Raw genomic sequence first — 23,579 nt, forward strand, 5'->3', positions numbered from 1 at the left:
TTTGAAAACACATAAATGCTTATCTTCAAGTAAATGACATTTTAACCCCGTGTCAGCACGGCTTTCGTAAGGGTATTTCTACTATTTCTCAACTAATTGAATTAACACATGACATATCCACAAGCATTGATAACCAGAAACAAATTGACCTTATATTTTCTTAGACTTCTCGAAAGCATTTGACCCTCTCGCATACTAAACTTATTGCAAAACTTCGACTTATTTTAGGAACTGGCCCTATTCTAAACTGGATTAAAGACTATCTTAGTAATCGCATGCAATTTGTTAAAAAAACGATGAGAAATCAGCGACAACTAATGTTACATCGGGAGTACCCCAAGGAAGTGTCGTAGCACCAGTACTGTTCCTAATATTTATAAATGACCTACCAGCTTGTGTTTCACAAAATATTAAACTTTCGCAGATGACTGCGTCCTTTACAAGGAAATTAACTCTTTTGATGACCATATAGTTTTAAATAACGCCTTAACAGCAGTATACCAGTGGTGTCAGGACTGGCAGATGGACATCAATTTAAAAAAATCTGTTCTTTAACTATAACTAGAAAAAAACACACATCAGCTTTTCAGCACACGCTTAATAATATTCATCTTGCATCTGTCTTTTATCACAAGTACCTTGGTGTGACATTAACCTCTGATTTCAGATGGGATTCGCACGTTAACACCATCACATCTAATACACTAAAACAAGTCTTCTTCATTAACAGACGCCTTAATTTAGCACCCTCTGAAACAAAATTACTAGCATATAAAATTATTGTCAGACCAATTCTAGAATTCGGCAACACCGTTTGGTTTCCCTTTACTAACAAGCTCATTAAAAAACTTGAAGGTGTGCAGAGAAAGGCACTAAGATGTGTATATAATAAACACTCTCTTACAGACTCACCAACACAATTACTAAAACGTGTAGAACTCCTAACCCTCGAGAACAGAGCAAAATTGGCAAGTCTTAAAATTATGTATCAGCTGATACACAACCAAATAAAAGTGCTCGCTACAAAATACATAATGACCACAAAATCTAGATCCACCCGCCACAACCTCACACACAAATTAAGCGAGTTTCCATTCCGTACTGACATATTCAAATACTCATTTTTTCCTCGAGCTACACGAGAATGAAACAATCTAAACATAGATATTAATAACAGCTCATCATTAGATGCGTTCAGTACCCTGGTTATAGATCACCAGTTTGTTTCCCAGTAGTTATTCTCATTTTCCACACTTTTCTGCCCTGTTTATTTTTATCATTTTGTTTGTGCCTAGATTGAAAATACAAAACTAACTACAGCCGATTTCCTTTTTTGGTATGCTTGTCATCATGTTTGCCGCCTATTAATTGTACCTCCCCCAGTAGCACAAGGTGGAGGGCCCATGCGGGTCCGACATAAGCAACGAGGGCTGGTGGCTGCCCGCAATAAACCTACATGGGTCCCTCGTGGGCGCAGTGCTGGCAAATTAGGTTTGGGCTGCACATTTTATGCCTGAGTGGGCCCCTCGTCAGCTACGCATGGGCTTAAAAAGAACGGCCAACCCACCTGGGTCCCACCACCGATACATGCGGGTAACAGTGCGGGCTCTATCATGGCAAAGTGTGGGCAGCCCCTCTTGGGGCTGCCCGTGCAGCGCCTTGAGGGAGCCACGGTGGTTTTGTGTGGGCAGAGAGATAGTATTCCCGCCTTCGGCCTACATGGGTCCTGTGTGAAAAATACAGGGGATAAACTTTGGGCTGCACAGCGGCGAAGCGTTGTAGGCATGCAGTTTGGGCTGTCTGAGCAACGCCTACGTTGGTCCCGCATGGGCTAGGCGTGGGCACGTTTGTCATTTTCGCATCTTCCCCGCCTATATCCTAAACAGGGTATGAAAGGGGTAAGTATGAGGTGTATGCATGCCACCACAGATACATGCAGGCAACAGTGCGGGCTCTCTCATGGTTCAGTGTGGGCAGCCCCTCTTGGGGCTACCCGTGCAGCACCTTGAGGGAACCACGGTGGTTTTGTGTGGGCAGAGAGATAGTATTCCCGCCTTCGGCCTACATGTCCTGTGTGGAAAATACAGGGGCTAAACTTTGGGCTGCACAGCGGCGAAGCGTTGTAGGCATGCAGTTTAAACTGTCTGAGCAACGCCTACGTTGGTCCCTCATGGGCTAGGCGTGGGCACGTTTGTCATTTCCGCATCTTCCCCGCCTTTATCCTAACCAGGGTATGATAGGGCTAAGCATGGGCTGCTTTCAGTTCGTGTGCATAAAATATGGGGTTACATGATGGTGAAGTGCGGGCAAACCCAATAGAGGCGGCCCCTGCAGCACCCTCAAGGGTCCAAGGAGGCTAGCTGCGTGTGCGCAAACATACAATATTCCCTCCTACAGCCTACAAAGGCACTGCGTAGAAAATACGTGGGCAGCGCATGGACATATATCAGCCATTCCCACACCTTCCCCGCCAACATATCTGGTAGAAAAGGGCTAAGCGTGGACTGTGCAGTGGCAAAATGTGTGTGCGTGAACCTGGGCTATACGACGGTGAATTGCTGGCAACCCCGATGGGGGCTTGCCGTGCATCACTCTGACGACACTGTGTGTGGAAACAGGAGTATATTTCAGCCTGTAGCCTTCGTAAGTCCTGCGTCGATTATTCTGGAGTTTTGCAGTGCAGAAACATCACGCGTAATGTTAGCGATCGTTGCCCGGCGACACCTATGGACATCTAGTTCCACTTGCATTAGCCTGGCTGCATATCATGCATTACATGTAAAAGGGCTGCGTGGGTGCTGCGTTGGAGCATGGGCGCATGGGTGAAGTGCGGACATATATATATGCTCAGTGTATGGAATGCCCACTCAGCACGTTGATGAAGCCAGACGAATGTGGGCAAATAGCTTGCATTCCCGCGTTCAATCTAAATATATTCTGCATAGAATATGCAATTAAGCATGTAATTTAAGTTATATGCCCTTCCAAATGACAAAGCATATAGGTAGACGAATTCCGGCTGCCAGCAATAACTGAGATGGTCCCCTCTTCCGACTTATACTCTGGTACAAGTGGTTCTTGTTAGTTTTGTTGGGGGTGATTTGATAATTTGAATTTTTATGGTCCATTGATGTTCGATTTAATGAGCTTTTGCAGTAATACACATTTTGTTGAAATCTACAATAGAACCTTTGACATTAACTTTTTTTTGAAGTTGGAGTAAAGCAGACTTGTTCTGCAGATCATATCTTTGTAGCATAAGGCGAAATGTGGTTTACGAGAAACTTGTTGCTGTGCTAAAAATATGCAGTGAAAGCTTGTTAATCCGGTCTGCAAAAGACCAGAACGAAAAGAGAAAATCTAAGAAAACAATTTGTAAAGTTGTTCTGCAAGGAGCTGAAACATTGTTGCCTGCTTTTGACATGAAAACTGCACGGCAATGATGCACGGAGGCGCGGAGCGCCTTAGTCTAACTGCAATTTTGTAACATTTCGCAGTAATTATTTATCATGACGCTAATAGCCACGCTAATTTCCACGCTAATAGCCACGCGCCAGCGCCTAGCGTGCTTCCCAACGCCGTTCAAATCCAGCGCGCTGCTGCCAGGTCACGTGGCAGAACGAAGAAAACCCTCCTCCCCTCCTCTTCCTCTGTGCATTCCGGAGTGATATCCGGCTAGGCCTTAAGCCCGTTTCACATTCAAGCGAAAATGCCAGCGAATCCTGTCGCAGCGACGGAAAAACCTGTTTCGACCCGTCGCGGCGGCTCGGCGTGTCGGAGCGACGGGGTTCCAACAAGTTGGAAATTTTCGCAGCGACAGAGCGATAGCTCCGCCCTCTGACCAATGACTGCACGGCGGAAAAGCCACGTGACAAGAAGAGGATTCGTGCGGGAAAGACGACAATGTTTGCTACACGTGCTTCCGACACCACGACAACACATCGCGTGGACTGTTCAATGAGGTGCTGATCATCGAAGTATCCAAGCGCCCACTTCTATGGGATGTTAAAGATAACAACTTCCGCAATAAGTCGACCAAGGAGTCCCTTTGGGAAGAAGTGAGGGACGCAATTCGAGCAATTGACGACACCGGTAAGTGAAAGCACTCTTTTTGGCGAGCTCGAAGATTATCAGCCATATTTTTTCATTGTGCAGCCAACAAATTTTCCTGGTCACACTGGCAGGATTCTGCAGCGTGTCAAAAACTGTTTTATGTCCCCGCGCATTCCTGCGTACTGCTCGGTGTTTTTTTTTTTCGGTGCGCCGGCTATTGTGCGTAGATGAGCTGTATGAAAATTGTCGGCATCACGCAGCCGTGAGCAAATGTTTTTGGTTCTTAAGACACGCTAGCTGCATCATTTTGTACCCTTCACTTCAATCGTGAAATGCACGACGTGCACGTTTTCATGTTCTCAGCTACGTTCGTAAATGCGGGAGGCGACCTGTCTCAGGCGTGAAGTAAATCCGGGCGCTGAGAGCCTAGTAAAATCGTCTCTTGCGTGTATGTAGAGCGAGCGCTCTCTCCCGCGGCACTGCCCGCTCATCGTAGTCTTGTACGTAGCATTAATCTGCAGCTTCTGAACCGCGCAAAATCCTCTCGTGCGTGTCCGCAAAGTAAATCATTCATCATGTGTGTGCCTCAGTTCAGTCATGCATGCATGCATAATCAGTAAAACTGCCTTTTATAAGAAAAAAAAAACTCGTGCTTCCGTACTGAATCGTGTGTTGTAAACATTTTCTGCAATATTCTTGTGTGCTAACAGATGAGAATTTGTACATGTTCATGCTAAACTTTGGGCCACATGTCTGCCATTGTTTCCTTATTTGCTTGTTTAACCTTATGCTCTATACTGCTCCATATTTCAGTAACAGTTGAGGAGATTATTGCTCGGTGGAAAAATCTAAAAGATACGTACAGGCGAAAAATTAAAGAGGAAAAAGATGGGAAGAAGAGTGGGTCAGGAGCCACTGCAAAGACGGCCTGGCCACATTTAAAGCAGATGGAGTTCCTGAGGGACTCCATGGAAACGAGACGGTAAGCAATGACTGATACTAATAACGAATTGAATGTGTAAGTGACAGCAATTAACAGCCTGTACATTCTACTGAGGAGCTTCTGCAACCTCGACGCAGTGAGCCACGTGCAGGTGGCCAGCGCAGCAGCCGAGACGAGCCACGCCAGCTGCAGCCCAGCATCGCCAGGCTCGAAAGAAGTAGAAGCATCGCCAAATGAATTTGAAAGCATGTATAGTGTCCCAGGCCTTCCTGATGAACCAGGACCATCCTGTATGGCAGAAAATTCACAAGAGGTTCTCCCACATAAGGGAAACAAGCGACAGAAGAAAAGGCGGCAGGAATTGGAGGCTGCTGACAGGGACATTCAGGCCGTGCGAAGTGCAATTGCTGCGCACAGGCCAATGGACGCCTGCAGCCATTTTCTTCTGTCCCTGCGGCCGCAATTGGAGGCAACTACACCACACATGCTCGTGTATCTTATGATGGAGTTATTACATATTTGCCATTTGTACAGCCAGGGTGAATACCCTTCTAACCTGGCTGTACATAAGGAAATAAATGATCATTAATTTTTGTATGTCTGTTTATTTTTTGCTGCAGTTGTTCTACCACAGAAGCATACATGTCGCACATACATACATGAATTCAACACAAATATATACAGTAGCCAATTTAATCAGAATGTTAATGATAGAGACAGTAGCACACAGCAGTGGGACCTCCCGCCAGTAACAAAAGAGTAAATAAAGCCTTAGGAGCAATGCAAAGGTGAAAAGCAGCTGGTGAGGATCAGGTAACAGCAGACCTGCTGAAAGACGGAGGGGAGATTCTGCTATAAAAACTAGCCACCCTGTATACACAATGCCATATGACCTCGACCGTACCAGAAGCTTGGAAGAACGCAAATATAATCTTAATTCATAAGAAAGGAGACGCCAAAGACTTGAAAAATTAGACCGATCAGCTTACTGTCCGTTGCCTACAAAGTATTTACTAAGGTAATCGCTAATAGAGTCAGGGCAACCTTAGACTTTAATCAACCAAATGACCAGGTAGGCTTTCATAAAGGATATTCCACAATGGATCACATTCACACTATCAATCAGATGATAGAAAAATGTGCAGAATATAAGCAACCCCTATATATAGCCTTCATTGATTAGGAGAAAGCAATTAAATTGAATTAAATTTATTTCTCCAGAACAATTGGAAGGATTTCCAGGCAAAAAGCTGCTTTTGCAGCTTGACTGGGCCCAGAAAACCTTTACATAGCATAGCAGTGTCTTCGACATATCAGCTGATGGAAATGAACATAATAAATATACAACAAAGGGGAACAAATATACACACTATCAAATACAAACAATCAGTACACTTAATACATACAACTGTATGATTAAAACTATAACTTCTAGCCTCATATAGTGCAAAAGAATACGTAATTAAGAAATGCATATGTAATATATTCACAAAAATGAACTTTATGTTCAGTAATACATATTTTAAACATATGTATATACATGAAAAGCAGAATACACACATCAAGTTGCATCAAGTTGAGGTTTTCAGTGGAAACCTCAGCAGTCATACAGGCATTGCAGAATCAGGGTGTAGAAGAGCCTTATGTCAAAATACTGGAAGATATATAAAGTGCACAGGTACCATAGTCCTCCATAAAGTCGGCAGTAAAATTCCAATAAGGAAGGGCGTCAGGCAGGGAGACATGATCTTGCCAATGCTACTCACCGCCTGTTTACAGGAGGTATTCTGAGGCCTGAATTGGGAACAGTTGGGGATAAGAGCTAGTTAATGGAGAATACCTAAATAATCTGCGATTCACTTATAACATTGCCTTACTGAGTCACTTAGGACGTGAACTGCAAATCATGATTAATGAGTTAGACAGGCAGAGGAGAACGGTGGGTCTAAAAATTAACATGCAGAAAACCAAAGCAATGTTCAACAGTCTAGCAAGGGAACAACAGTTCACAATTGGCAGCGAGGGGCTGGAATTAGTAAAGGACGTCTACTTCGGGCAGGTAGCGACCGCTGATCCGGATCATGAGGGAGAAGTAACTAGAAGGATAAGAATGGGATGGAGCGCATATGGCAGGTTCTCTCGGATCATGAATAGCAGGTTACCAATATCCCTCAAGAGAAAAGTGCACAACAGCTGTATCTCACTGATACTCACCTACAGGGCAGAAACGTGGAGGGTAAAGAAAAGGGTCCAGCTTAAGTTAAGGACAACACAGCGAGCCACGGAAAGGAAAATGATAGGTGTAACGTTAAAGAGACCGGAAGCGGGCAGAGTGGGTGAGGGAACAAACGTGTGTTAATGACAGCAGAGTCGAAATAAAGAGGAAGAAATGGACTTGGGCAGGGCATGTACTGCAAAGGCACGATAACCGCTGGTCCTTAAGGGAAACGGAGCGGATTCCAAGAGACGGCAAGCGTAGCAGGGGGCGGCAGGAGGTTAGGTGGGCAGATGAGATTAGGAAGTTTGCAGGCACAGGGTGGGCGCAGCTGGCAAAAGACAGAGTTAATTGGAGAGACATGGGAGAGGCAAAGCCTCTCCCATGTCTCCCATGGGTGTAGTAAGGCTGATGATGACAATCAGCAGTGTATCATCATCATCGCCGCAGCCCAGCTGATGCCCACTGCCATGGCACTGCTCCTTGGCTACTCATAAAATAAGATTTGAACAAATCTCTTGTCTCGGCTGCGGAACGACTGTAGTTGTGCCCTACAGGTGGCTCAAGATTGAGCACGGCTGCGTCTTCTGCTGCTGCCCGCCACTGACCTGCAGCAACATTGCCATAGGCATCTTCCACGTCGGCATAGTTTTCCGTCATATAGATGGCATCCTCCACAAGAAAGTTATGAAGAACGCATGATGCCATGACAACGTAGTCAGCGTTTTCCGGAAGGAGATTAATGACGCGGCGGAAGAACCGGAACCGGGACGCAATAACGCCAAAGGCGTTTTCAACGCACCTTCTGGAAAGAATGAAACATCAATGAGTGCTTTGTTTTTTTGTCAACTGCACACACACATGAAAAGTATCTGCATTCATTGACACTAGGATAGTGATTAAATCCATGCAGTAGATCAGTTTTGTGCCGCAACAAACCTTGCACGGCTGAGCCTGTAATTGAATATTCGTTTAGAGTCGTCCAGGGCCCTGCCCGGGTAGGGTCGCAAAAATCAGGGCGCAGCTGGAACGCCTCGTCTCCAAGAAAAACATGAGGTGCCACTGTTGATGTTCTTGGTAGCAATTTAGGAAGTGGCAGATTCAGGAGGCCACGCTCAAGGCATTTTCCCATCCTTGATGCGCTAAGGGTCCCTCCATCGCTCTGCCTCCCATAAGCCCCAACGTCAACCATGACAAACTTGAGATTGCTGTCGGCCACAACCATCAGTACTATTGAGTACATACCCTGTAATGACAAGTGTTTATATATACAGAAAAATAATGTAATTGAAAAAAGACCATTCAATGTGTACATTACCTTATAGTTGAAATAAAGGCTGCCTGAATGTGGTGGGGCCAGAATTTGCACATGTTTGCCAACCACGGCACCAACACAGTGTGGAAAATTCCACTTTTCACAAAATCCGGAGGCAACCTTCTCCCAGTCAGCAGTGGTTGGTATCTGCGGTGGCAATGAAGTAGAAACATGAAAGCATTTTTAGTCTAAAACTAGTAGCAGCAAAACGCCGGTGCAGTGAGAAGCATTCATCCGGTCTTCTCTGCCAATGCGTGCCTTCGGTTTGTGCCCATTTTCCCTGTAGTACAAAACGAGCGCAGCAACATGCACTACTCAGATGTTTTCAGTACTTCAAGCAACTGCTCGTGTAAAATTTCTTTTCCTTTTTGAGAGCAGGGGGAAGGCATGTAAGCTGCAGTAGTCATTATATATACTATTCATTTTAAATGGTAGAAACACATAGGTCACAAGGTCCCAGTAAGCACAGCAGGCTTCGCCTGAAAGATTTCATGTTTTTATGGGGGTTTAATGTCCCAAAGCGCCTCGGGCTATGAAGGACGCTGCAACGGAGGGCTCCGGAAATTTCGACCGCCTGGGGTTCCTTACCATGCACTGACATCGCACAGTACACGGGCCTCTAGAATTTCCCCTCTATCGAGATTCTCTTCGCCTTAATGAGTATTTAACTCCAGCTGCAACGCACTTTGAGGCAAATCGGCTGGAGGACTTCCCAAAGCAGCTTGCAGGTGTCGCAGATGATGCCGTTCGCAGTGGAGATGCCCACGCGGAACGCCATGGCAACATCCTGGATCTGCATTCCCGATGCCAAGTACCTAGAAGGAATCGCAAAAAAACAATATCCGTTTGCATGCAATGGTCAGGCAGTCATCAATGAAACGCGTTTATAGTACCTCAGTGTCGTGGCAAGCCTTGCTCGTGATGGTATCGGCTCCCGTATAATGTACTGCTTTGTGAGAGGCCCCTCAACAAGGGCGTGAAGTTCCTCGAACTTGCTTGCGGACATCTTATAGTACTTGTGGAAGTACTCACTGTCTCCGCTCATGAGGAGTGGCATCTGTACAGAAAACTTTGCAGTTTAAGGCACCAGTATCAGGCAAACTACAACGTGCAACTCACCGCGGTGTAGTACTCAGATTCTTGCTTACGGTTCTCCCAGACGGGCCGCACCCACCAGCGCCGCGGCATTGGGAGCTCCACCAACGCCTTCTTTTTCTTAACAGACAGTATTCCTCTAGCAAGAGGAGATGGGTGTACGACGACTCAAATGTTTCGCATACATCCATTTCGGACGACTCCACGTCTGCTCCGCCGTCTGCCCCTCTGATTGCACCAGCGTCCACGTTTGCAAATGACCAGAATTTCGCAACGGCGCCGGTTACACCGCACGTACGGACTTAAAAAATGATGTTATTACCATAAAATAAGAAGTCGTTGATATTTAAAAAAGAAGAGTTCTTTATTTCTTAACAAATTTTGAGTAATCGTGGCAAAATAATGCATAAACATTGTCCGTGTTGTTGTTTGCAAACCACCGAAACCAACCGCGAGCTCGTATTCTTTGCCAGCAACACTGAGATTCGCAGCGGCAGTAAACGCTGTGGAGCGACGCATGTGAAACGGAACCCTGCGAAAAGCCTCGCTGCGCCGTGCCGCTGGTCGCTGAGTTCGCTCAATCGCTTGCATGTGAACCGCCCTTTGCGCCGTGCCGTGCCGTGGTCCGTGCTGCTGCTGTTCGTGTGCTGTTTGTGTCTGATTTCAAAATCGTTCCTTCAAACTTCCGTTTGGATTTCCTGCTTATCGTAGCTCGCGCCGCGTGTCAGCAAAGCAGCCGTTCGCGTACTTTGCGAAAAGTGACCACGCCGAGAAGCATGGAGCCGTTTCATATTGACAACACATTCGACTTCAACCGTAGCAGCCACGAAGCAAGAGAAGAAAGCGGTTACTGGGATACGTTGAGTCATCGTTTCAAGGTGAGACCCATAGTGTAGCACAAGAGTGCATGCAATTTGCGACCGCGAAAATAAACGAGCGAGCGCAAAGGCGAGAAGAAGTGGAAGGGACGAGGCTCTGTCAGCTCTCTCCTGTTCGTTTCCCTTCGGCATTGCGAGGGAGTCACTGGTTCTTTCCGCGGCAGCAAAGTGCATTCCACATCGAATCATCAAACTGCTGGTCCGTCAGTGTTCACAGTGTATGCGTTGCGACGCGAGCGCCGAGGTGTATGCAGAGATGCGAGATGCGTTTGCTAAATGGCAGGCACGCGTAGGAGTCCTAAATGTAAATGTGGCAATTGTATACCGCCCAGAAAGGCGCGTGACTACGTTTTGGGTTTTCGTTAAGGTGGTTGCCCGACTTCCTGTTCATTATTCGACGTGGGACGTGATCGTGCACTGCCTGCACGCGTGTTTTTGACGCCTCTATCGGCCCGCTGTGGACTCCCGATAGCGTGTGCCGCTTGGTCTCTAAAGCGTTTTGTTATTCGCTCCGCGTATGTGCGTCTTTATAGTGATCTGATGTGGCGTCTTAAGGTTAGAACACACCTCTACGAGCCGACTACACCAGCTGTCAAGCTCAGAGTGGTAGGGGTGTGACGCGTCAAGGCATGCAAGCGACTGAGTGAATTGAAGCGACGCGTCACTGCGATAGCCCAACAGGTAGCTGCCTGCTCGATCACTTTTGTAACATTTTGTAACGTTGCCTGCAGCTGTAAAGTTCTTTTAGTTGCTGGCGGCCGTGAATAAATACCATTGCTAAATGATGACGAAGTAGCCCTAGAGAAAGAGCGCTTTGTTGCCCTTTCAAATTAAGTGGTTTTGAATAACCTAATAGTACAGAGCCTATCATAAAAACTAGTGGGAGCAAGTGGCGTTATGTTTTTGAAGTTTGGATGCTTAAACATTTTTTTGTGGTTGTGTGAAATACCAGCAATACAAATAATTATCACGAAGTGCTAGGCATTGTGGGTGCAAAATACACAGCTGGAAATTATGATGTTATGCAGGTGAAGTGCCTTCTCTTCAGTAATGAAGAGGTATGAAAAGAGGTTCATCGGAGAAGATGTCTCCACAGTCCAGATTTGGGGCTGTTCTTGTCTGTGCCCGTTCAGCGTACATTCGAGAGCACAAGTATGCGTCGAGTTTTCTCAGATCTGTTTTGTTTTCACCTCTGCGTTGAGATCAGTGCGTTGCAATGTCTGCTTTGGACCAGAACGTTGATGGCATGTATTGGCATTCTCCTATTCAAAATAACGTGTGTGTCTCTTCTGAATAGGTCATCATCAGATAGTGCCAGTTTCATGCTCAGAAAGAAGCAGTGCTTAAATACAGGGGGGTCTCGGCTGGCCTCGGAACCCTTACAAAACTAACGAGGAATCTGAGACTCCCCGTGCTAGAATGTAGGGAGTGTATGAATCCGAAGCAAGCAACTAATTTTCTTTTTCTTGTTAGTGGTGGTTGGAACATTTCTCCTGTCATTTCTAAAATTTCGTGGTGATTTTTAGCAAGAATCATTACCACGTTTTCTTATAGCCAAGACGCAAAAAATGCAAAGTTGACAGCAGAACACACAGGGTGGATTGGAGGAAAAGGGAAAGCCACACCCTCATACCACGATTGAGTCCAGAGCTTGCCGTTCAGCTCCAAGGCTACACAGCAACAACGAGCACACTGGCATAGCCTCAGCTCAGTCACTTTCTCTCTCTCCCTCTCTAGTTCCCTCCCCACCTGTTCTCAAGTCACTAGAGACCCCCTTCAATGCAGCCAGGCTTTAAAAAATGCCAATATGAAGTAATGGGCTACAGGGCAGCATTCTAAGGTGACATTACAGCATGACAACAATGCTTTTATTATTTTTTCGTCTAGTATTCATCTCCCATGGCACTCCTCATAGACAATCATATTAGAAGGATAACCATGTCAAGCTTCTGCAGTAATGCCGGTGTCACATGGCACTCCACAGAGACTGGTCCAGCAAATACGTCTTATTTCACTTGGTGAAAAGAATATGAATGGTGTTATATAGTGCAGCTATAAATGCACCTCAAAGATGAAACTTTAATTGAACTTGACAGCTTCTCTTCTGTGGCCTCTCACTGTGTAACGAAATTAAAAACAGCGCTAATTTTTACACAAACCACACAGAAAGAACAGACAGGACAGCGCCCTTCCTGTCTGTTCTTTCTGTGTTTATGTAAAAATTAGCGCTGTTTTTACTTATGTTATACCAACTAGTCCAGCAAAAGGTACTTTTAAATGAACTTTTCACTGTAGTTGCAATATTTTTACTGCCTCTAGATCTGAGTGGAAAATAAGCACCGTCTACTGCAAACTACTTCAAGGTCTGTTGAATTATACCCTGTGCACAAAAAAGCTAAAAGTGCTAAATGAAAAAAGGTGAATGTTCACCATAAATTGTTACCTATGTGATTATCTTGGTCGGTTTTGATTTTTTTTTGCCATTTCACTTGCTTGATGATGACACTGTGCAAGTTCAGTGAATATACATGCTCTAATACACTTACAGGAAATTAGGAGATTGTAGCCACCTGTTTGACTCAGCCTTTCGGCATGCTACCTGATATCATAGTTCAACAAAGCTTCAAAGAAACTGCATATACTATGGACACCAGATGTTTGCTTGCGTCTTCTTTCAAATGCCTTAGACATTAATGTGCAGGCGCGGGCAGAAGTAAACGGAGCGCGCCGCACAAGAAAGAACTGCTTTCCAGCGCCACCTAGCAAAACCACACGTGAGCTCAAAATCGCGACACGCATATGCAGGCCCCCTACCGGCGCAACCCTCTCATTGCTCCTCCAGGTAGTTTTGAATTCTTTTGGTTACAATTCTTTCATAGAGCTTGCCGAGGCAAGATGTGAGTGAAATGGGCCTCAGGTTTTCAATGTTTAGTTTCTTTCCCCATAGCATGTTTGGGTTCAGGGCAAACCTGTCAACGCAAGACATCCTGCTACAACTCAAACATAAGGTACTTGCCAATTCCCCGTAGCAAGGAGAAAACCTAATTATGGCAATTGACATCAAAGGGGCCTTCGACAACGTTAGCCACGCGGCTATAATGGAAGGAATCAACAATACCAACTGCGGAAGGAGAATGCACGACTACGTAAGATCTTTCCTGACAGAAAGAACGGCCACAGTAGGATTAGGAGATATAAGAAGTGGTACCATAGACACACCAAATAAAGGCACACCGCAGGGATCGGTTATATCGCCAATCCTTTTTTAACCTAAGCATGATCGGTCTGGCAAGGAAACTTGAAAACACCCCGGGCATAGGACACGCCATATATGCGGACGATATAACTATATGGTCGAACCAGGGATCACTGGGGCAGAAGAAACAGCAACTGCAAGAGGCAGCATCCTGCATCGAGCAATACACCAAAAAGAGGGGTTTAACCTGCTCAACCGAAAAATCGGAAATCCTTAGGATAGGAAAGAAACCAACGGATGCAAGACTAGAAATAAAGCTCGAGGACAACACCATCCCGAAAAAGGAGACTATTCGAATTTTAGGCATGTGGCTACATAGCAACGGCAAATGCAACCACACGATAAACCTCCTTAAAATATCAATGGAACAAGTTTGCCGCATGATAACCAGAGTATCATCCAGAAGATACGGCATGAAGGAGTGCGACACGCTGAAACTAATGAACAGCCTAGTCATCAGCAGAATAATCTACTCACTACCATACAACAACATGCTCAAAAGCGAGGAAAATCATACGGAGGTTCTAATCAAAGCAGCCTACAAAACAGCTCTGAACTTACCAAGAAATACGTCAAACGACAAGCTGGCAGAACTGGGGCTGCACAACACTTTTGATGAGCTTAGTAAGGCACAATTCATGTCGCAAATACAAAGGCTAAGGAACTCGACAACAGGAAGGGCCCTCTTAAGAAGGCTGAACTATAAAGAAGCCTTGGACATCAATGACAGGTCGGAAAACATCCCAGATGAAATACGTCGAACCTTCCATGTTAGTCGCATACCCAGGAATATGGATCCAAACCTCCACGCAGCAAGAAGACAGGCAAGGGCTAAATATGTAGAAACGAAGATAGCCACAAAAGATCGAGTAGTGTACACTGACGCCACACTGCATCCATGGAATCGCAGCCAAAGCATCAAGAAAACAGTTTCGGTTGTAACAACGAAGGAAGGTGACCTCATCAGCGGTGCATCCACGAGAGATGGAACGATAGCTGAGGCAAAGGAGATAGCCGTAGCCCTAGCGGCAGCCGAGGGCTATCGCACCAACAAATCTCTCACAATCTTAACTGACTCCCAGGAAGCGTGCAGACGCTACATGGCAGGAAGAATCAATAAGAAAGCACTAAAGGTACTCTTGAAAACGAAGCGAACCAATGAAAATATCCAACATAGGATATACTGGGTACCAGGACACGCCGGAATCAAAAGCAATTTGAAGGCAGACAAGCTAGCTCGCGAGCTCACTACCCGAGCTGGTGCGTCAGATGCCTCGGACGGCCCGGGGATGACGGTGGAGCTCACGTACGCAGCTATCCTCAACCTCATTAAAGGCAGAAGGCGCAAATACCCCCAGCCACACCCTAAGCTAACACAATACGAGGCGACATGCTGGAGAAGACTCCAAACAGGGACCTCCTACAACCTTCATGTCCTACATAAGATGTATCCAGAGCAGTATAGGGATACATGTCCGTGGTGCGGGGCAACCCCCACGTTATATCATATCGCATGGGAATGTACACACAATGTAGCGTTCCGAAATAATAAAGATCAAAATGCGGAGCAGTGGGAGGACCGGCTAACCAGCACCCAGCTTAAGGTCCAAAGGGACCTAGTGAGCCACGCATGCCGGATGGCCAGGGACAGTGGTGCCTTGGACTAGGGGCGCCAACCACGCTCAGCCTAGAAGACATCGGCAGTCTCCGGGCACACAACCAAACCTCTCAATTGGAACAATAAAGTTCACTCTCTCTCTCTCTCTCATTGCTCCGCTCGCTTCGCATTCGGCCGTAGTCAGGGTCACGCTGATGATGATTATGGTCGGATTGTTGTGCCGTTAGTAGTGAGCGGGCATTTCAGAACGCAGAGACCGCTGCCTCGTTGCCAAAAATCCCGCGGGGCGACGCTATCATTATGTCGTTTCATCTGACACAGCTGTAGGCGCGTTTCCATAGCAAATAGTGCGCGTCCTTCGAGCTTTAGTTGCCTCTGGGATTCATTTCCGTCCCGCTATAGACCAAATAAACTCAAAACACTCGATCTACCACCGCAGTTTTGGGTTCTTTTAATACATTTACCGTTCATTTTCGGCTTGCTCCTACGAGGAACCGACGGAGCGGCAAAGCATGCGCCCTGTGTGTCTGTACTGCACCACAGTGCTCCTGCATTGGAACCTCGCCTAGGAGGACAGCTTAAAATGAGATGAAACCGCCGCTCTTGGCGCTTTTTGCAGCGCGATCCAGCGTCTCAAGGATAGTGACTGCTTCCAAATGTGCTGGATGCAGCTGTTGGGTTTCCACACCTATATTCTCAAACAGACCATTGTCTATATGTAACCGGTAGCAGTTAAGTAATACAACTCGCACAGAAGAGTTTGTATCGCTTGCCGGGTTCTGTCGTGGCTCATACTCTGATTAGTGGGCGATCACGGGTACTTAGATGCCGAATTTCCCACGCGGGGCACGCAACAGTGACGCACTGCTGCCGCGGCATTCGTGTGGGTGAGACAGCGGGTGCTTGTAGTCATCCTAAGATCCGAAGGTGCATGCAAAGTGATTACCATGAGCTCTGCTCCGCAAATGACAGCGCGATACGCAGCGCACTGTCTCGGTGGCGATAAGTGCAGGATCCAGTATAGCGGCAGTTTGTTTCGGGGGAGACAGACAGGGTGCATGCACTTGTGCTGCGTCAGCGCCAGGTAGGGACAAGGCGAATGATCAGTGGTAACTGTAGAAAATTAACACAAAACTGCGGCAGTATTGCGAGTGTTTCGAGCGCATTTGCTTGCGAGTGAGACGCAGCAGAGTCCCAGTGGCAGGAAAAGTTCGAAACACGCGGGTTGCTTGCGGCGCAAACACGCCTCCAGCTGTCTCAAACGAAGCGGCTTAATGGTAGAGCCGTCCCCGCGCAATGTTCCTTATCAAGACAGCGGTCTTTGTTTCCCGAAATGTTCGCTAGTTACGCAGAGCATGACCATCCGATCACGATGATCATCAGCACGACACAGACGACGGACGAATGCGAGGCAAGCGAAGCATTGAGAGGGTCGCGGCGGAAGCGGGCCTGCACATGCGCTTGGCGATTTCGAGCTTTCGTCTGGTTTGGCTAGGCGGCGCTGTCACGCAGTTCTTTCTTGTATGGCGCGCTCCGTTTACTTCTGTCCGCGCCTGTACATGGACCACCCCGTGGTAAATAATTGATACTTGTCTTTATCCTTGTTGTTTCAGTATTATCAACCGAACGATGGCTGCGACGTGTAATAGGTTTTCAGGACATGTCAAAAGCAATAAAACTGGTAATATACCTGCTTCTATGGCATTTGTTGTCATTCCAGCTTTTGAAACAGGCTGTTTTATGTGTTATAGTGAATTAAAACTGCATATCAACATTTATATTGTAGCCTTTTTCATGCCTCAGCAGACCCAAAGGCCAACAAGGCATCACACCCATCATTCGGCTCATCAAGCCTAAACAACATCAGAAAAGGAAATGGAATTATAAATTATTTAATGGTAAGCAAATACCACTTGGGGATTAATGTATTCTAATGTCTAATGCAGCGTTTAAAAAATATCTGACCAAAGTTACGTTTTTATAGTCCTTGAAACTTATTTTTTAGGTGTTGTCTATTTCACTGTTCTCAATTTGCAGAGGCAGCAGTGTTTAGTACTGCTTACCTTCTTTTTGTTGTTCTCTTTTCATTCATTGGCTGGGCCCTGTTATTCTGTGTTATTTTGTGTTCTGTAATCGCATAGTGCATCTCTTCTTTTTTGTTTGTGCACCACTTCTGTTCAGTGTTTTTTTTTGTGGCAGGCCTCATGACAGCTGGCAGCTTTCCTTTCATTTTTGCCTTCTCCTCTCACGGTGATCATGGTACTAGACAAAATTTAGTTTACTGAAAGGCTGAATTCTAAATTGTACAGCATCATTAAGGTGCCCTCTTCCTTTTTAGCACATGCCATTAATGGTGATGCCCACTGTTGCCAAGAATCTTACATTGACACAAATTTCTTTCACAAGTGCAGGGCATGCTTTGCTCTCATGTAGAGTTTGTGCATTTACAGTGTATAGTTTGTACATGGTCTCTTAGTTGGTGACTGACACAGTGGCCTCATTGGCTGACCTTTATACAATTATGAGGGTTAGAATTTGTTTTTCTCAATGCTGATGAGCTCTACAGGAGCTTATTATGCCTTCAACATTCAGGTCTTTTTTATTGCTTTAGTTAGGATACTGAGGCTCAAATGAGCGAGCATCTGAGGCCAAAATACAAGTATAACTTTGTGCCGTTTGTCAGCTTTCTTTATGATACGCATAACTGTTCAAGTAGGAAATAATTTCAGGTCTTAGTGGTCCTTCATTTGTATTTGCTTTTGAGCCTTTATGCCAGATTTCACATTTTGGAGGATAATTTGTCACATCCTTCATCATTGAAGTAGGTAGTATAATGTACCAGTCGTGACAATTTGTCATTATATCTAAGCACCCCACCTTTCCTTTATGAGCACACCAAAGCTGAGATCTGATGGCAACTTTGATGAGTATTGACACCTGAAGTTGTCTTTTTACAAGCATAATGTTACGGCCTCTTTAAAATTTCCTTATGCTATTGGGTTCAAATCATGTTTTTGCTTGCTGTCCAACTCGCTCCACGGCATTTTCATTGTGAAAAGTAGTATAACACTTGGAAAAGGCAGCCAGGTCCTTCATTGTATGTGAGGGGTGCACACCGGAATCCTGCTCCTGCAGCAAATCATGTGGGTAATGTTGGAGGTTGTGTTAAAAATTAATGAAGCATAGATATGAAAATGGTGATACACAGTTGTTACCATTTTGTGGCCCTTGACCAATTTCTGTCTTTTAAAGGCACTGTACTAAAGAGAAACTGAAGTGCACCGGAGCCGCTGGAAACCTTTTGTGTGAAGAAAAGGCATAATGACTGTGCTCATGACGATTTGATGATTGTGCAAAATTTCAAAATGACCATTTTACTACTTCTTTATGAACATGTACACTCTAGTGCCACCTAAGGTGTAATGACAGAACTTGTCTAAATTGTCTTTGCACTTCTGTTTTGTTTCTATTTATATTTTGTATTTCTTAGCATGAAAACCACAGGCCATGCACTCCTGTATTACTTTCTATAAGGAAACAGTGGCCTCCAGCGTCTCTGCGTGTGGGCACCTCGTTGAACACTATTCTAAGGCACTAAGTTGTTTGCCTTGGAAAATATCAATAGCTCATGCGCTTCTAGCTGAAAAAATGTTAAGTAATGTTTCGTTCAATTTTGACTACAAGAAATTGCTAACTAGGCAGCATGTTGAGGACACATTAGATTTGCTGCAGGTCAACCGGCATTAGTGCCTTGCTTTACAAGTGCATGGGCAAGAACTGCAATTGGAAAATTGCTCTTAGCAGTCACTGTGAAGCCGCCGCGGTGGCCGAGTGATTATGGCACTCGGCTGCTGGCCCGAAAGACGCGGAGTCGATCCCGGCCGTGGCAGTCGAATTTCGATGAAGGCGAAATTCTTGATGCCCGTGTACTGTGCTGTGTGAGTGCACTCTAAAGAACCGCTGGTGGTCGAAATTTCTGGAGCCCTTCATTACGGTGTCTCTCATAGCCTGAGTCACTTTGGGACGTTAAACTCATATTAACCAAACCATAAACCAAACCAGTCACTGCGTGTTGATCTAAACACTTGCAGTGCTCCTACTATTTTTATTTTCAGTATTTGCTACCACACATACTAATCTGCGATTTTCAAGGATGAAAGCAATTTTTTTCAACAATTGTGCAGTTAAAGTTGCATGTTCTAAAATTCGAAGCAAGCAGTTGCCTTTTGTACTTCACACTGCTATCAGAACTCACCACTATTGCATGACACCATCAACGTCAAGGTGCAAGTCTTGTGTTGGTAATAATCGAAATGATTTCTCACTTTCTTGCTTCAGCAGGCGTTAAAGCATACTGCTGTTGTTGCTGTGAAGCGTACAAATACAATTATTATCATATTCCTGGCTGCAAATATGGCTACGAATTTGTATATGCGTGTTCTTTTTCCGTTAGGTGTATCAGAATTCAAGGTAGAGAAGGCAATGTGTGACACCATAAAGGGAATCCCAAAGGATGCAGTATTTCACAAGAGGACTGGCATTCCCATCTGGTCAACAGAAGCAGTTGTACTATGCAGTTCCAGTGGCAAGTGCTCAGGAGGTGACAGCGGAAGGCAAGGAAAAATTTCTCCACAAGGCATAGAGGGCTGGGATAGTCTGTTCTGGCAAGATTTATGAGACATCATTCCAGCGCACAAAAAACGTCTGGTGTCCGTGGTGTCTATCCTCTTCGTTCGTGTGTTTTCGTGCGCTGGAGTGATGTTTCGTAATTCACTGAAGTGAAAAATGGATGCATTGAGAGGTAATTGCTAGCTTTAGCTGGATTTATCTCAGGGGCATATACTCACTCCATCAGTGTATGTGAGAATTACGACTCAGGTTTGTTAGTGAAATATAATATGAAAGCGCCAAACAAAGGATAATGCCAAACATACAAGACGTGTTCAAATAATTGTAGATGTTGTCTTCATGTGAAAGTTTATTTACAGGAGGTTAATTGATGGGTGCAGTTAGCTCGTGTGAGGATAAAAGCATCTTGAAAGCCTAGGCTCTATGTGCAGTGCGGCAGTGCATGATCAGTGAAATTACTCATAATGAGCAACTTTTAGTGAATATGTACTTCTCATGCCATGAAAACAGAAGACGGACGGTACTTAGCAGTCATTTGCCCTGAAGCTTGGATTTTAGAGTACTGAGGCCTAAGTGATGCTGATTCAGTATAGGCATTCGTGGGTGCCGCGACAGTTGCCATCGTCCATGAATCCTCGGGTTGTCTCTACTTAACAACGAAAATTTGTATGTTTTAACTTGTAGCCATCACTGAAAGTATTGTGCATGAAAATAAGCTTGAATTGAATGCTAGATGGCCTATTGTTTAACTGTCAGATGCCATGATAGAAGTGACTGTTAGAGTCCATCATGTAGCCCATAATGAGCCCCTGTTTGCCCTTACCTTCTCTGATCTCTTGTCTATCTGTTATGCATACAGTTTTACAAGTCACGTTCTGATTTCGGCTACTTCAGTTTACATTAAAAATAATTTTGGCTACTTTTTACTCAAGCATAGGTGTGCTGAACAGCACTCTTTCGCTAGCTTTGCTGCATGAATTGTAAAAATAGTTTGTAGCATTGAATATGACAAAGCATATCTTAGCCACTTTTTTTCACACTTAGCAGGGATGGCCCAGTGGGGCCTGTAGAGATAACTTGAAGCGGTTGCAATATTTTGTTGCATACATGTTGGGAGGAATCATGCGACTTGTGTGTTATGTATATGTGTGGCAGTAAACATTGCTACTTTGGTAAAGGCGCCGGTCTGCCATACAATGTCAGCGATGCTTAAAGAACCCCCCTTGATCTAAACTAATTTGGAGCCCTGCACTACAGTGTCCTGAAGCCATTATTGTTATCTGCCTTGCTGTGAGAAGCGGCTCTTGCAAGTGATCTGCCTGCTTAGAACCAGTCGACTTGTTAAGCTCATTCACTTAACTCATAATCAACTCGGACATTTTTTTTATAACTGGAACCCTAACGCCTGGATGCACCAAAAGAAGTGCATCTCACTGGAAGACGGCGTGCTAGGCACTGTAGTGGGCAATGCACAGAACGCAGCATCTAGTGTGGGTTTTGTATGTGTGCAAGTGTCTGCAGGTACTCTGCAGTCAACTGCACCAGAGGCTCAGGATGTGTATAGCAAGCTATACCTAAACAAAACTCATGTGCGCTCAGGCAGCTTTGGTTTCAATACATACAGCAGGAAAAATAATCTCGCAGCTTTTTTTTGCACATCTGTTGCGGTTTTACCAGTGCCGGAGTTCATCGCATCTTGTTTAAGGTTTCCTTTCGAATCATTAACATTCCAGCTTTGCCATTATGTATGTGGCATTCAGCTGAAAATAAATTTCACCAGTCGGCTTTTTATGCTTTCCTCCCACTATTTTGAAAGAAATGAAGGGAAATGGTCTTCTAAATAGATGCAGCCAGCCATGCAGTGCTTTACAGTTCTGCACCTTGTGCGCATAAAATGTCTCAATACATGGCTTTTGTCACCCTGAAATATACTTGCATCAAATATTTTTTTTTAGTCGAACTACATCTTATCTCCTTTTTGTGCCCATCTTTATGGGCATCTTGTAAATCATTTCTCTAATTCCTTAATTCCTCTTATTTTTTGTTTTATGCAGCAGTAGAATTTCCATATCAATTTATTTCTCTAGGCTACCAAGTATTAGTGGCTCTGAGCCTGGTAATGAATCAAATTATCAGAGATGCTAGAGTGCTGTTGATTGTCTCAGAAAGCCTGACTGTTAGAAGGACTGTCATGCTCAATATCAGCTGCAATGCAAAATTATGAAAAGAATTCAGATTATGATGCAGGCGTACCCAACTGTGTTGTAAATATATGCAATTAGTATGAATACAAAAGAAAAGCTCAATGCAATAATTCACATTTTCATTCACACAGCATGATGATGAACAGGGGCAAGGAGCGAGGCACCTGAAAGTGTTTTTCGGTATCTTCCTCTTGTCCGTGTTCATCGTTGTACTGTGTGAATGAAAGTGAAATACTAGCTCATCCAAACACTGATTTCAAGGAAATTAATGCAAGCGGGTGCTTTATGTGAGTAGCATTGATTTACTATAAAGCAGAAGACAGTCGATTTATTGCAGAGGCATTGCAAGCCGTATTGGATGTGTAGTGTATGTTTGCACCACTGAGCTAAATTTAATAGCAGTATTTGCTGGTTGTCTTTGCACAGGGGTTATTATAGCGTATTTCACACAAATTCGTGATTTTGTTCTGTTGTTCTTCAGGCATTGTGGCTACACAGCTGGAGTCAAGCTGCTATCAGGGAAATGCAACCTATTCGACTTTGTCAGAGAAGATGCACGCTATGATGCTAGGGGCCTCCCCCTTGACTATACTGTCAATTTTGTCTAGCAATGAAGCTGTGGATGCTTTTGTGCAAATGTGAGCATTTTTTCTTTACGATACGTGCTTGCTCTTAGTCTTCGGCAAGAACAGAAATGATGTGGTTATGTGCATGCTCCAGTGTACAATCATGTGAAAAATTATGACACTGCGAGTGTGTGCCATACATTGCCTAACTGCATACAGGTGCCATCTGATGAAATGCACGTGCCATAAAGCCCGGTGCAGCGAGATTAATGGATGTTAGTGCAAGACTCGACAGCAGGAGTGCTTGCCGTTTTACGCCATTTGGCGTGCATTCGCTTGGATCTCTTAATTTTTCTCACGATAGTATGTACAAACTCACAGCATCTCAATCAAGACATTCTACGGTATACCAACAACACCAAATCGAATGGTACACCGACCACACAAGGAAACACTAAACCAAAGCACACCAGAGCCGGTATCAGACAACCGGGTCACAGCACAGAACACCAAACCAGGGCACACTAAAGCACACCACACTACGCCACATCAGGACCCGTGTCTGAAAATCCTGGTCTGGCCGGAACACCAGACATGGTCACACCAGAACCCGTGTCTAAAAAAGCCAGTTTGGTGTATACACCAGAAACGGACTGGTGTTTTTTTTCGACTGGGTATATGGCATTTCTTTCAATTGTGCCTATGAACTACTGGCAACGTATTGATTCCATTTACTATAATTTTGATGCATAGTGTTTTGTTAAGCTGTAGTTGAATTTGAGCCCTCTACATATGGTGAGTCCACTT

The 23,579-nt window shown here is 45.0% G+C and overlaps 1 protein-coding gene and 1 long non-coding RNA gene across 3 annotated transcripts in view; both read left to right on the plus strand.

Moving 5' to 3' along the window:
• LOC144118837 (uncharacterized) overlaps nucleotides 1–23,579 on the plus strand; it is a 79,851-nt gene that overhangs the window by 50,984 nt on the left and 5,288 nt on the right. The gene's annotated exons all lie outside the window — the stretch shown is intronic.
• Nucleotides 19,839–22,838, plus strand: LOC144118838 (uncharacterized). Its single transcript, XR_013312161.1, has 2 exons — nucleotides 19,839–19,986; nucleotides 22,688–22,838. It is a non-coding gene; the product is annotated as an uncharacterized LOC144118838 (long non-coding RNA).

Source organism: Amblyomma americanum, chromosome 2 (assembly GCF_052857255.1).
Source record: "Amblyomma americanum isolate KBUSLIRL-KWMA chromosome 2, ASM5285725v1, whole genome shotgun sequence".
NCBI classification, from domain to species: Eukaryota; Metazoa; Arthropoda; class Arachnida; order Ixodida; family Ixodidae; genus Amblyomma; species Amblyomma americanum.